Source organism: Rhinolophus sinicus, chromosome 8 (assembly GCF_057876585.1).
Source record: "Rhinolophus sinicus isolate RSI-liver-muscle chromosome 8, RSI-T2T, whole genome shotgun sequence".
Taxonomy (NCBI): Eukaryota; Metazoa; Chordata; class Mammalia; order Chiroptera; family Rhinolophidae; genus Rhinolophus; species Rhinolophus sinicus.
In genome coordinates this window covers 33013236-33026751 of record NC_142508.1, presented here as the reverse complement: position 1 = coordinate 33026751, position 13516 = coordinate 33013236, and the positions used below count along the sequence as shown (strand labels likewise).

At 41.8% G+C, this 13516-nt stretch overlaps 1 protein-coding gene across 11 annotated transcripts in view; it reads right to left on the bottom strand.

The window, feature by feature from the left end:
- PEG3 (paternally expressed 3) overlaps window positions 1-3544 on the bottom strand; it is a 32867-nt gene extending 29323 nt beyond the window's left edge. For 6 of the 11 annotated variants that reach the window (XM_019716868.3, XM_088800444.1, XM_019716872.3 and 3 more), the window contains exon 1: window positions 3347-3507. The gene's annotated coding sequence lies outside the window, so the exon portion shown is untranslated. Of the gene's footprint in view, window positions 1-3346 lie in introns of all 11 variants that reach the window. The other 5 variants (XM_088800443.1, XM_074315359.2, XM_074315357.2 and 2 more) reach the window with 4 other exon arrangements.
- Between the last annotated feature and the right edge of the window lie 9972 nt (window positions 3545-13516).

Sequence of the window (13516 nt, the reverse complement as noted above, 5' to 3'; positions counted from 1 at the left end):
TTAGAGGTTATCAACATGCTTCCAGTGGATTAACATTACATATTTCAAGTCCCACTGTGCCTCAGAGCATGCATTCAATCACAGGCTCCTGGGGGAAGTACCTTCATGATTATGGCTCTGGTTTATGTTAATGCTGTCACTGGCAGATATATACTTAAGTAGCTCTCTCCCATCACCCTAGTTGTGAAGGAGGAACCCATTGTGTCACTTTCTCTAGTTCAAAAGAACAAAAGAGAGAGTGGTAGGGATTTCAAGCTTCTTGTATGGAACCAGGACTAGGAGCACTCCCCGCCTCCCCTCCCCCGTCACTCTCTCCCCCAAAAATATAGCGAAAGTGAATTCAGCAGTCCTTTGGACGCAACAGCTCTATAAGCTGCTCTTCCCACGTGTGGCCCCGCCCTCTAGGAGGAAGCCCCGCCTTGTCTAGCTCTCCGATGGCCGGCCACCTCTCAGGATTTGGGGAGCACAACTCCAAACTACGGCCCTATCTGCCTAGAGAAAGGTCTCAGCATTTCCCACGCCACGCCCCCTCCCATAACCACCTACAGCTCTGAATTCCCTATCCCACAGGCTTCAGGCCTTCTACTGTGCGTAAACCCCCTACAGCCCTCAGAGCCTCCAAACCCGTATCTTATACCCAACAGCCCACCTCCTCCGTTTTATCACTTAAGATCCTGCTCTTTCCCAGTCTATTAAAATTCCTAAATTATGAGTCCCTGGTTTTCTCCTAATTTACCCAGAACGGCACAGTTGAACCTTGTCCCCACATTTTCCAACATTTGGCTTTGGCTCCCCTCACAGGAAACAAAGCGCCGGCTGCCACGTCGCACGGCCGCCCAAGATGGCGACACTGCAGCAAGCGCACCAGGCCGGCCAGATCGGTGACTGCGCAGTAGCCAGAAGAGCCTGCAGAGGCAGGCTGTATGCCCGCAGCCCCTCAAGATACCAAAGCCCCTCAGCCCGTCCCCCACAGCCCTGCTGTCACTCAAAATGGCGCTGACTCAGTAAGCCTTGGCCTACCGAGCTGCCCCCTGCACCTCTGCCACCATTCAAAATGGTGCCTGTGCGGAAGCCTCTGCGGCCCCCTACCAACCAACAAACACAGCGCTAGATAAGCAAGGCTCTTCAGCCCCATCAGTCACTCAGGACAAGGCAGCCCTCCCCTTGAGCACACCCTCTGCAGCTGGCCCCGCTGTCATTCAAGATGGCGCTTGCACAGTAGGCCTCGGGTGCCACCTGTTGGCCACCATTGTGCTGGAGAGGGCGGAGCTCCACAGCGCCTCCCTCGGGCCCACCCCCGCAGCTCCACTGTCACTCATCACGGTGCCCTCGCAGTAAGTTTCACCGGCCACCTGTCCGCCAATATAGTGCTTAGGAGCGCAGGGGTCTGTACCAACATGATAGTCACTCAGACAATATAGCCCATCCCTTGTGACCACCCCCTGCAGCTCCACGGTCATTCAAGATGGCGTCTACACAGTAAGCCTTATCTGCCACCTGCTGGCCAACAAACACAGCACTAGATGGGCTGGGGAATGCACACACCCCGGCACCCATCAGTCACTCAAAATACGTCAGCCTCTCCCTCAGGCCTGCCCCCCTAAAGGTCCACCATCATTTATAATAACACCTGCATATTAAGCCTCGGCGGCCACCCATCAGCCAACACAGCGCTCGAGTCGGCATGGGACTACACACCCCATTAGTCACTTGGGAGACGCAGCCCTCCCTTCGGCGCACTCCCTGCAAGCCAGCCCCGCCGTTATTCAAAATGGCGCCTGCGCAGTAAATCTGCATCTACCTGTTGGACAACAAAGCGCTGGAGCGGCCCCTTGCAGCCAGCCATGTTGTCACTCAAGATAGCACCTGCGCAGTAAGTCTCAGCTGATACCTGTTAGCCAACAAACTAGCGCTAGAATGGGCGGTGCTCAGCAGCCCTCCCTCAGGCCTGCCCCTGCAGCTCCACCGTCTTTCACTACGGCACCTGCGCAGTAAGCGTCGGCAGCCACCTACTGACCAACATATATAGCAGAGTGGGCGGGGCCCTGCTGGGCTGTCAGTCCTCAAAGACCGACCGTGGTTCCATCCCTCAACCTCGCCGACATGGCGCCTGCATAATATACCTTGGCTTCAACCCGTCCCCTAATACCCTCCTGCCAAAAAATGGAGCCAGACACGTCTCAGAGTGAAAACAGTCCTGGAAAGACGACAGGGGAAGGGGTGAGCCTCTGTAGCCCCCAGACCTAGCCAAGGAGAAAGAGCAGGCACACTGACATCCTACAGCCCTGTCCCTCAGGACAAACAGTTCCACAGTGGCAAGTTATGGCAAACTCCAGGCGTAGTGCCTGGCTTCAACAGGTGCTACATGGACCTGGCTGATAAATATGGTCACTAGCCGTGGCCCAATCTCAGAAGTCAGGGTAGCACTGACACTGCAAGCCTCTGCGGGCAGACACACACCCACCAAACAAGGTGCGAGGTAGGCAGGACCCACAGCCTCAATCACTGCAAAGAACACCGGGCCACCACAGATACCACAGCCTTTGGCCCCGCCCCCTGCGGTCAGCCAGCCAAGATCTTGCCTGCGCGGCAAACCTCAACCGCCTCCATCAAAGATGGCGCTGAGGCAGGCGGAGCTTAACAAGCTCGTCATAGACGAGTGACTCGCAGTGACGATAGCCCTCGGCCCTGCCCCAATCCAGTAAACCAATCAGGACAGCACCTGCCAGCACACCTCAGCCACCCCACCAAAGATGGCATCAAGGTAGGTGGGGACAGCCCATCACCGCCCAGATTAAATATCCTATAGGCGCGAAAGCCCCCCCTGACACCACCCCTCGCAGCCCATAACTCCTCCCACCGCCACTGCGGCAAAACAAGCCACACCCCCAAAGACTACAAGGATGCAGGGCGGCCCATTGGGTAGCAAGCCAAGCAAGGACCCTGTGAGATGCGGAGAGTGCTCTGCAGCCCCCAGACCCAGCCCATAAAAGCGGGGTACCCCAAGACCAAACCGCACCGACTCCGCTCATTAGGAACTGGCCGCTACTTCGACGCCCACCCAGGCGGGCCATCAGTGACATGAGTCTGCAGCAGCCGCGACAATCCCATCCCTGTCCCCCACCTCCATACCAGCAAGATGGCGCGGCAGCCCCCCGACTCCGCGGCCACCTCAAAAGTGTGGCCGACCATGTAAGATGGCGCCACTGCGGCAAGCGCGGCAACTCGTGTCTAACCAGCTAAGGATCCCCACCAGGCGACAACTGCCAGCCGCCTGCTGGTCAGGGTCCCTCACCGGCAGCGTGCCCCGCCTAACACCGAGGCATGGGTATGCGGCCAGACTCACCTCACCGCACTTCACTGCCCCGGGCTCGACAGCTCGGCCAAGGTACAGCCCGTGCACTGTCTAGTGTACCCACACGGCCCCCGGCGCCCGGCGGCGCCACCAGCCCGGGGTGGACATGTCCACTCCTCCAACCCAACTTCTTTCTCCACAGCTCCCGAGCTACTGCAGCGAGCCTCTGCCCACGACTCCTTGTGAAACTCTCCGCAGAGGCGGGGCTCCGGCACAGGCCAATCAGCAGCCACACTGCCCACCCTGGGCCCACCTCGCCATGCCCCTGAGCTCTGCCAATCAGGCTGCAGTTGCCGTGGTGACGGCTTGGCGCCAGGACCAAGGGTGTTGACGTCAACTGAGCCTACGCCAGGGGCCCCAAAGAGGGGTCTGGGAAAGGGGGGGGGGTGCGACCCCCAAACAAAGAAAAGGGGGCTGACATGGAGAAAGGCCCACCCACTAACGACTCCCAAAAGCAAAACTTCAGAAGAAAAAGAAAAAACACATTTGTCTAAAAAATGAAAATCCAATGGGCAAAAAACATGTATGTTGAAGTCCAGAGACAAGAAACTGAGAGATGAGACTTTTCTGCCTGGGACAAACAAAAGACACTGGGCTCACTTGTTAATAAACGAAGAGCTCTTGGAAATCAGTAATATAAATACAAACCAAACCAGAAAAAATGGGCAAAAGGGGAGGAAACTGGCAATTCACAGGAAAATACAAATGGCTGACAGACCTAAGGGAGAAAAATTCCGACGCGACTTTTAAAGAAATACTAAACCGAAACCCGGACAAATACTGTTCATGGGATGTTCTACACAAGCAATCTCGCATGGCAATGGCTTGTAGTACAGAACAAGAGTGACAGATGACAATAGGAAATCCTGTATATTGGGACAATGATGAAGTAGAGCTGTCGGAGACTAATAAGGACCGATGACTCAATAGAGTTAGTGAAACACAAGGTGATGAAGTTTGTAGAAATGAACTGGTAAGTGTTTTCATTTGTTTTGTTTGTTAAGGACGAACACCTATGCAGGTAAAACTTCTGGAAAAGTATACAAGAAATTGTTAACTGGTTACCTCTAGGAAAAAGGGAAGGGGGATGGATAAAGGAGGGATTCTCCAGTCAATACTATTTGAATATCCCTGCCAGAAATATGTTATTTCTTTTCTAGTAGTAAAATCAATGAATTATAAAAAGCTCATTAATGTACTCTTTGATCCAACTATTCTACTCTTAAGAAACTAAAGCAAAGGAAATAAGCAGAGATATACAAAAGATTATATGCAAGCATATTCATGGAGCATCATTTTTATTAGAAAAAATGCACTCCACAGAATAATTGTATTCTTGTAAATCCATACGTTGCAATTTTATGTGGCCAATAAAAGTGTATGATTTTAATTTTACAGGAAAAAATTAGTAAGATAGTTAATTACAAAAATCTGGTTACCTAAGGGCATACAGAATATGATACCCCAAATTTATATTTATACTTAGTAAGTATAAATATAAATCAGTAATAGCTTCCTACCTTAAGAAGCTCCGGGCTTGGGGTGAGGCATGTGTTAAACTCAAGTCTTCCCAGTCTCTTCTCATTTACCCAGTAGTGCCACATAAACATGAAATCTGAATGAAAACATTGTGTTTACTATGTACCTATAAAACATATTCCTCAGCAGCCTCTACAGAAATTCTAAGGGCACCACTAGAATTTAGTACTACCCTTAGATCAGAAGTTTTCAAATCTGGCTACACATCAGGATAACTTGGGGAGCTGTAAAACACTGTAGATGCTCAGCATCCCACAGACATATTTGGAGCTCCCCTGGTGATCCTAACTAATGTCTGGTTACAGTTTTGCAGGTAATTTTAACACATTCTATAGACCCCATTTCCTCTTCTCCTCAAAGGCCTCTATCTTCAATACAACCTTCTCCTGGGATCCTGGATCATTCATGCCCATCAGATACCAAATGCTTTCAGAGCTCCTCCAGTTACTAACTCCTCTACCACCCCCCAATACCCTCTTGCCAGTGTGGTCTTCTGTCACTGATTCCAAAGCCTTAGAGTACACTCTCTCTCCCTACTATGTCATAACTCTACAATTGCTCAACAATTCAGCAATTCCCTACCCGGTTAGGAAATGTGTTCTTACTCTTACTCCACTGTCAGTAACATTCAACATCCTCATTAAAACAATGATAACAAACAAATTTTGACTGACATTTTATTTTCGGTGATACTACACTGTCCTGATTCCCCCCTCACATCAATGGCCTCTTTCCTGTGTCAGCTGGTTTTTGCTCTGTTCAACCTCTAAATGCTCAAAACTCAGTCACTGGACTATCGCAGCAACAGCCATTCTCTAGGCAGCAGTCTCACTTAGTGCATGGTTCAAATGCCACCTACATGCCAATAGCCCCCCAATTTAAATCCTCTGCCACAGAAGCCCAGTCTCATATATCCAAACTGTCTGCTTTACAGCTGGCTGCTCTACCTAGATGTCTAATCAGCAACTCAAAGTAAAATATTAATTTCCCTTTTCCCCATTTCTATAAATTGCACCAATTGCAGTGGCCAAAAATCTCACAATTGTTCTCAACTTCTTTTTTCTTTACCACCAACATCCAATTCATCAGCAAGTCCTGCTGACTGTACATTAAAGCTACATCCCAAATCTGTCCCATGTTTTCCCTCTGCATGACAGTCCTAATCACCATTATTTCTCCTGGATATTAGCCTACTCACTTGACCACTTGCTTCCACTGCAAAGAGTTCCCTTCAACATTCTCTACACAGCATCCAGGATGATCTTTAAAGGAGAAGAAGATGTCATATTCCAGCTGGATTTACCCCCTGTCCCCTCCCCCAGTCACACCTAAATATAAGTCATACCATAAGCAATGTTAAAAGAAATGCCATCAATATCTTTTGTCATGGAAGGGTGTTAATTATTGGTGCTGCAAAATTTAACAATCTTTTCCTTCAGATTTCTGCTTTTTATACCTTAAGAAATCCCTCCCCACACTGAAGTCTTAAAGATATTTTAATAGCCTTATGTTTTTGTTTTTTTATGTTTACTTTTGTAATAGTCTCTGGTAGGGATCTAATTTTTCTCCTGACATGTTTCTGTGTATGAGTGGGCCTGTCCCTAAACACTCTAGTCTGTCCCGCTGGCCCATTATTACAGCTTTACATTATCTTGATATCTGAAAGGGCAACTGCCCTACTTAGTTTTTCACAAGTGTCTTTGGCTACTGTTAGCCCTCTGTCTTCAAATGATTTTTAGGATTAGCTTGTCAAACTTGATTATCCTACTGGGATTTTGACTGACATTTTATTAAATCCATAGAGCAATGTAGAGAAAACTGAAAATGTTTTCAGTTTTTTTTTCATGGCCTCCTATCTTTGGTTACAGTCTATGCCACCCATTTATTCATGTCTTCTATGGCCATCAACAGTATGTTGTAATTTTTTTTCCTATAAAGGTCCTATTTGACTTTAGGAGGTCTTTTTGCCTATTTTTTATCTAATTGGTTATTTTTGGGTTACAACTGTGGTATAGTTCTTTTGGGTTTTTTTTGTGGGGATTTTTAAAAAATAATTCAGATTTATAGAAAATTTGCAAAGATAGTATAAAGATTCCTTACCCCGTTTCCTGATGTTAACATCTTACGTAACCTTGGTACATTGCCAAAATAAAGAAGTTAATATCAGTATAAAACAATTATAGATTTTATTTGGATTTCACCCATTTTTCCATAAATGCCTTCCCTCTGGCACAGACCCCATCCATGGCACCTTTGGTTGTTGGGTCTCCTTAGGCAACTCGGAGCTGTGACAGCTTCTTAGTAGTTCCTTGTTTTTCATAACATTAGCAGTTTTAAAGATTGCTAGTCTGGTATTTTGTAGAATGTCTCTCAATTTGAGTTTGTCTAATATTTTCTCAAGATGTGTGTTGGGTTATGAGTTTTTGAAAATAATTATCTGCTACTGCTTTTTATGTGTTGATTTTGCATCCAAAGAACTTGCTGACCTCTCGTGGTAATTCTAATAGTTTGTCTAAGAGTTTCCTGGATTTTTAAAAATGTTAACATATTTATTAATGACAATTTTTTACTTGGATTGACAATCATACCTCATTTCATTATCATAATGCATTGGGTAGGACCTCTAGGGTGATGTGGAATAAGTTTCATTCTAGACTTGAAAAGAGGTATTTCTTACTTTTAACCATCAAATAAAAATGTTCACAACAAGCTTTTTTGTAAAGCATCTTTTATTGGGGTTTAAGGCAATTCCTTTAAGTTATAGTTTTCTAAAATTTTTATCATAATAAGTTTAATTTTATATGATGTCTCTTCTATATCTATTGGGAAAATTGTACTTTATTATTTTATATAATCTCTTAATGTGGAGAATTAAGGCAAATTTTCTCCTGTTGAAACATGTTTACATTCTCAAACCCTCCTTGATTATGAGGGTCTGATTTATACACACATGCAGCTGGATACTTACTGGGTTATATTTTACTTTCATTCTTTACATCTGAGTTCTTACTTTATTATACTTTATTAAACCAGACTTACTTGTCTGGTTTCAGTATCAAGGTTATTACTAGACTTATAAAATGATTTGGATTGTTATCTTGCTGCTTATATTTTCCACAACAGTTTACAGAAAATCAAGATTCTCTGTTTTTTGAAAATTTAGTACAACTCATTGTAAAATGATCTAAAGCTGATTTATTTTTGCATGGAATATGGACTCAGTTTCCTTAATTTTGGACTTATATTTCTGCTTTGTCTTGAGTCAGTGTTGGTCATTTATATTTTCTAAGAAAACTGTCCATTTCACTTAAATTTATGAGCATGTAATTATTCATAGTATTCTTTTGTCTTTAATCTCTTCATTCATATTTATATCCCTTTATCTATTAATATAATTTAATCTATTGTTGTTTTCTTCATCAATTTGATAAAGATTTGACAATTTTATGTCTTTTAAGTGACTTTTGGTTTTTTGACCATATTCTTTCTTGTTTTCCATTTAATTGGTTTTTTATTATTTTCTTCCTTTTACTTATTTGGGTTTCTTTTCCTATTGTCTTGAGTTGTATATTTAACTCATTTACTTTTAATCTTTCTAAATTTTTAACATACATTTAAGGCTATGACTTCCCCCCGCCCCCCCAAGTACCATTTGAACCACATTCCATATATTTATTTCATTGTTGTTAAGTGCTATATTACATTGTTTCCATTAAATTTCCTCTTAATAACCTTAAGGAATGTGTTTAGGTTTCCAAGTTCTTTAAAAACTTTTTGATTATAGATTTCTAATTTAACTGCATTGTAGCCAAATGATACGGCTTATATATTATTATTTCATATTTGTTTAAAACTTTCCTTGTGATAGATTGGGCTATCTGGGTATTGTAATCCCCTGGATTAGCTCAGAATTTAATACATAGAAGTCTCTCACTAAATGCTTATTCATTCATTCTTTCAACAAATATTTGAGTGCTTACTACATATAAGGCCCAATGTTGGGCATAGTTCATTGTGAATGAAATTGAAATGGCGCCTGCCCTAGTCAATTTATTTGATAACTATGTCTTCAAGCTTCAATCTAGCTGGAAAGATAGATACAATAAGTAAATTGACAAAATAAACCTTTAAAAATTGTAGTGAGGGCTTTGAAGGAAAAAAAAGATGCTGAAACGAGGAGGGTTGTATAGTCAGGGAAGGCTTCTCAGAAGAAGAGACACTAAAACTAAATAGTGAGAAAGAGCCAGCCCTGGGAATAACAAGGGGAAGAGCATTCTAGACAGATAAAATAGCAATGTACAAAGACCATAAAGGAAAAAAAAAAGTAAAGATGCCAGAATGGCTTGAGGATGTCAAGATTGGGGTGAGGGGCATAAAATGAGATCAGACAGGTATGCGAGAGCCAGCCCTTTAGGAACTGTAGGCCAAGGTAATGATCTTGAATTTAACCTTAAATGTGGTGGGGATCCATTAGAGACTTTTAAATAAGGTAAGATGATTCATATTGTTGTGTGGAGAACGAGGGGACTAGAGATAGGTAAGACTGGAAGCAGGAAGACCAGTTAGGAGGCAGCTGTCTACATAGAGGGTGACAGTGTTCTGAACTGGCATGGTGGCAGTGAGACAGAGAAAAATGAACAAATACAAGAGCTATTTTGGGGATAAAATAGACAAATCTTGCTGATAATTTGTGTATGTGTGGCAAAGAAAGAAGAATCGAAATGATTCCTGTGTTTCTGGTCTGTGCAACGAGATAGGAAGTGAATCTTCTGAGTCACAGATCTGGGCAGGGGAAGAGCACAGATTCAAGAGTTCTCTTTTGGATATGTTACATTTGAAATACTTATACTCAAGCAAGTGGAGATGTTTCATTTGAAATGCTTATACTCAAGCACGTGGAAATGTTGAGTAGAGGTTCTAGAGAGGTCTGTGCTAGAACTCTAACTCTGATAGTCCTCTGCACAGAGCTAGTTTGTTGCATGAATAGTCAGGTTAAAATAAACACTGCTTTCATAACCCTAGTAAACATCTATGCACCCAACATAGGAGCACCTAAATATATAAAACAGATATTGACTGACATTAAGACAAAGATCAACAGCAACACTATCATAGTAGGGGACTTCAACACACCTCTGACAACAAGGGACAGGTCTGCCAGACAGAAAACCAATATGGAAACAACGGCCTTAAATGACACATTGGACCACTTGGATTTAATCGATATTTTCAGAGCATTTCACCCCAAAACTGTAGAATACATGTTTTTCTCAAGCGCATGTGCAACATTTTCCAAGATAGACCACATGTTAGGCCACAAAACAAGTCTTGATACATTTAAGAAAATTGAAATCGTACCAATTATCTTCTCTGACCAGTGCTATGAAATTAGAAATCAACTAAAGGAAAAAAACTGGAAGACACACCAACTCATGGAGGCTGAATAACATGTTACTAAATAATGAATGGGTCAACCATGAGATCAAAGAAGAAATCAAAAGACATCTCAAGACAAATGAAAATGAAAATACGATGACCCAAATCTATGAGAGCAGCAAAAGCAGTCCTAAGAGGGAAATGCACAGCAATGTAGGCCTACCTAAAGAAACAAGAAAAATCACTAATCAACAGTTTTCACACACTTAAGGGATCTGGAAAAATCACAGATCACACTTAAGGGATCTGAAAAAAGAAGAGCAAAATAAGCCCAAAGGGAGTACAAGGAAGGAAATAATAAATACCAGAGTGGAAATAAGTGAAATAGAGACCAGAAAAACAATACAAAAGATCAATGAATCCAACAGTTGTTTTTTAGAGAAGATAAAATCGACAAACCTTTAGCCAGACTCATCAAAAAAAAGAGAGAACCCAAATTAATAAAATCAGAAACGAAAGAGGAGAAGTGACAAAAGACAGCACAGCAATACAAATAATTTTAAGAAATTACTACGACTAACTATATGCCAACAAATGAGACAATCTGGAAAAAATGGACAATTTTCTAGAAGCATACAACCTTCCAAGGCTAACTCAAGAATAAATGGAAAACCTGAATAGACTGATTGCCACCAGGGAAATTGAATCAGTAATCAACAAGCTCCCAACAAACAAAAGCCCTGGACCAGATGGCTTTACAGGTGAATTTTACAAAACACTCAAAAAAGAATTATCACCTATTCTCAAGCTATTCCAAAAAATCCAGAAGGAGGGAAGGCTCCCAAACACTTTTTACAAGGCCACTATCACCCTGATCCCCAAATCAGACAAAGACATTACAAAAAAAGAAAACTACAGGTCGATATCCCTAATGAACATAGATGCAAAAATCCTCAACAAAATCTTAGTGAACAGAATTCAGCAATACATTAAAAAGATCATATACCATGATTAACTGGGATTCATTCCTGGTATGCAAGGGTGGTTCAAAATCCACAAACCATTTAATGTGATACACCACATTAACAAAATGAAAAATAAAAATCATATGGTCATATCAATAGATGCAGAAAAAGCATTTGATAATATCCAACAGCCATTCATGATAAAAACCCTTAAGAAAGTGGGCATAGAGGGACTATATCTCAACATAATAAAGGCCATATATGATAAATCCAAAGCTAACATCATACTCAATGGGGAAAAGCTAAAACCATTGCCCTTAAGATCAGGAACAAGGTTGCCCACTTTCTCCACTTGTATTCAACATAGTGCTGGAAGTTCTAGCCACAGCAATCAGACAAGAAAAAGAAATAAATGGTATCCAAATTGGAAAAGAGGAAGTAAAATTGTCATTATATGCAGATGACATGATACTATATATAGAAAACCCTAAAGACTCCACCAAAAAAACTGTTAGAACTGATAAATGAATTTAGTAAAGTAGCAGGATACAAAATTAATATTCAGAAATCAGTTGCATTTGTATATATCAATAATAAAATATCAGAAGGAGAAATTAAGAAAACAATCCCAGTTACAATTGCTTCAAAGACTATAAACTACCTGGGAATAAATTTATCCAAAGAAGTAAAAGATCTGTACTCAGAAAATTATAAGACGCTGAAGAGAGAAATTAAAGAAGATACAAATAGATGGAAACACATACCATGCTCATGGATAGGAAGAATTAATATTATTAAAATGTCCATACTGCCTAAGGCAATATACAGATTCAACACAATTCCTATCAAGCTACCGAAGACATTTTTCACAGAAATAGAACATATAATCCTAAAATTTATATGGGACCATAAAAGACCCCGGATAGCCTCAGCAATCTTGAGAAATAAGAACAAAGTGGGAGGTATAACGATACCTGACATCAAATTATACTACAAGGCGACAGTAATCAAAACAGCATGGTACTAGCATAAAAACAGACACATAGATCAATGGGACAGAATAGACAGCCCAGAAATAAATCCATGCCTATATGGTCATTTAATCTACGACAATGGAAGCAAGAATTTATGGTGTGGTAAAGACAGTCTATTCAATAAATGGTGCTGGGAAACCTGGACAGACACATTCAAAAAAATGAAGCTGGACCACCTTCTTACACCACATACAAGAATAAATTCAAAATGGATTAAAGACTTAAATGTAAGATCTGAAACCATAAAACTCCTAGAACAAAGTACAGGAAGAAACTTTACAGAGATTACCGGAGTAAGATTTTTACTGATCTCATATCCCCTTGGGCAAGGGAAGTAAGAGAAAAAATAAACATATGGGATTACATCAAACTAAAAAGGTTTTTCACAGCAAAGGAAACCATCCATAAAACAAAAAGGGATCCTACTGAATGGGAGAACATATTTGCCAATGATATATCCGATAAGGGGTTAATATCCAAAATTTATTAAAAAAACTCACTCAACTCCAAAAAATCAAACAACCCAATTAAACAATGGGCAGAGGACATGAAGAGACATTTTTCTAAAGAGGACATACAGATGGCAAACAGACATATGAAAAAATGCTCAACCTCACTAATCATTAGAGAAATGCAAATAAAAACCACAATGAGATATCACCTCACCCCAGTCAAAATGGCTATCATCAATAAATCAACAAACAACAAGTGCTGGCGAGGTTGTGGAGAAAAGGGAACCCTCATGCACTGTTGATGGGATTGCAGATTGGTGCAGCCACTATGGAAAACAGTATGGAGGTATCTCAAAAATCTGAAAATGGAACTACCTTATGACCCAGAAATTCTACTGCTAGGTATCTATCCAGAGAAATGCAAAACTCTAATTTGAAAAAATGTATGCACCCCAATGGTTACTGCAGCACTATACAAAATAGCCAAGACATGGAAACAACTGAAATGCCTATCGGTAGATGACTGGATTAAGAAGCTGTGGTACATTTATACAATGGAGTATTACACAGCCATAAAGAAGAATGAAATCTTACCGTTTGCAACAGTATGGATCAACCTAGAGAACATTATGCTAAGTGAAATAAGTCATACAGAGAAAGACAAATACCATATGATCTCACTTATACATGGAATCTAAAGAATAGGATAAATGAATGAACTAATCAGAAACAGTCTCAGAGACATAGAGGAAAAACTGAGGGTTGCTAGATGGGAGGGGGGTGGGGATAAAGGGG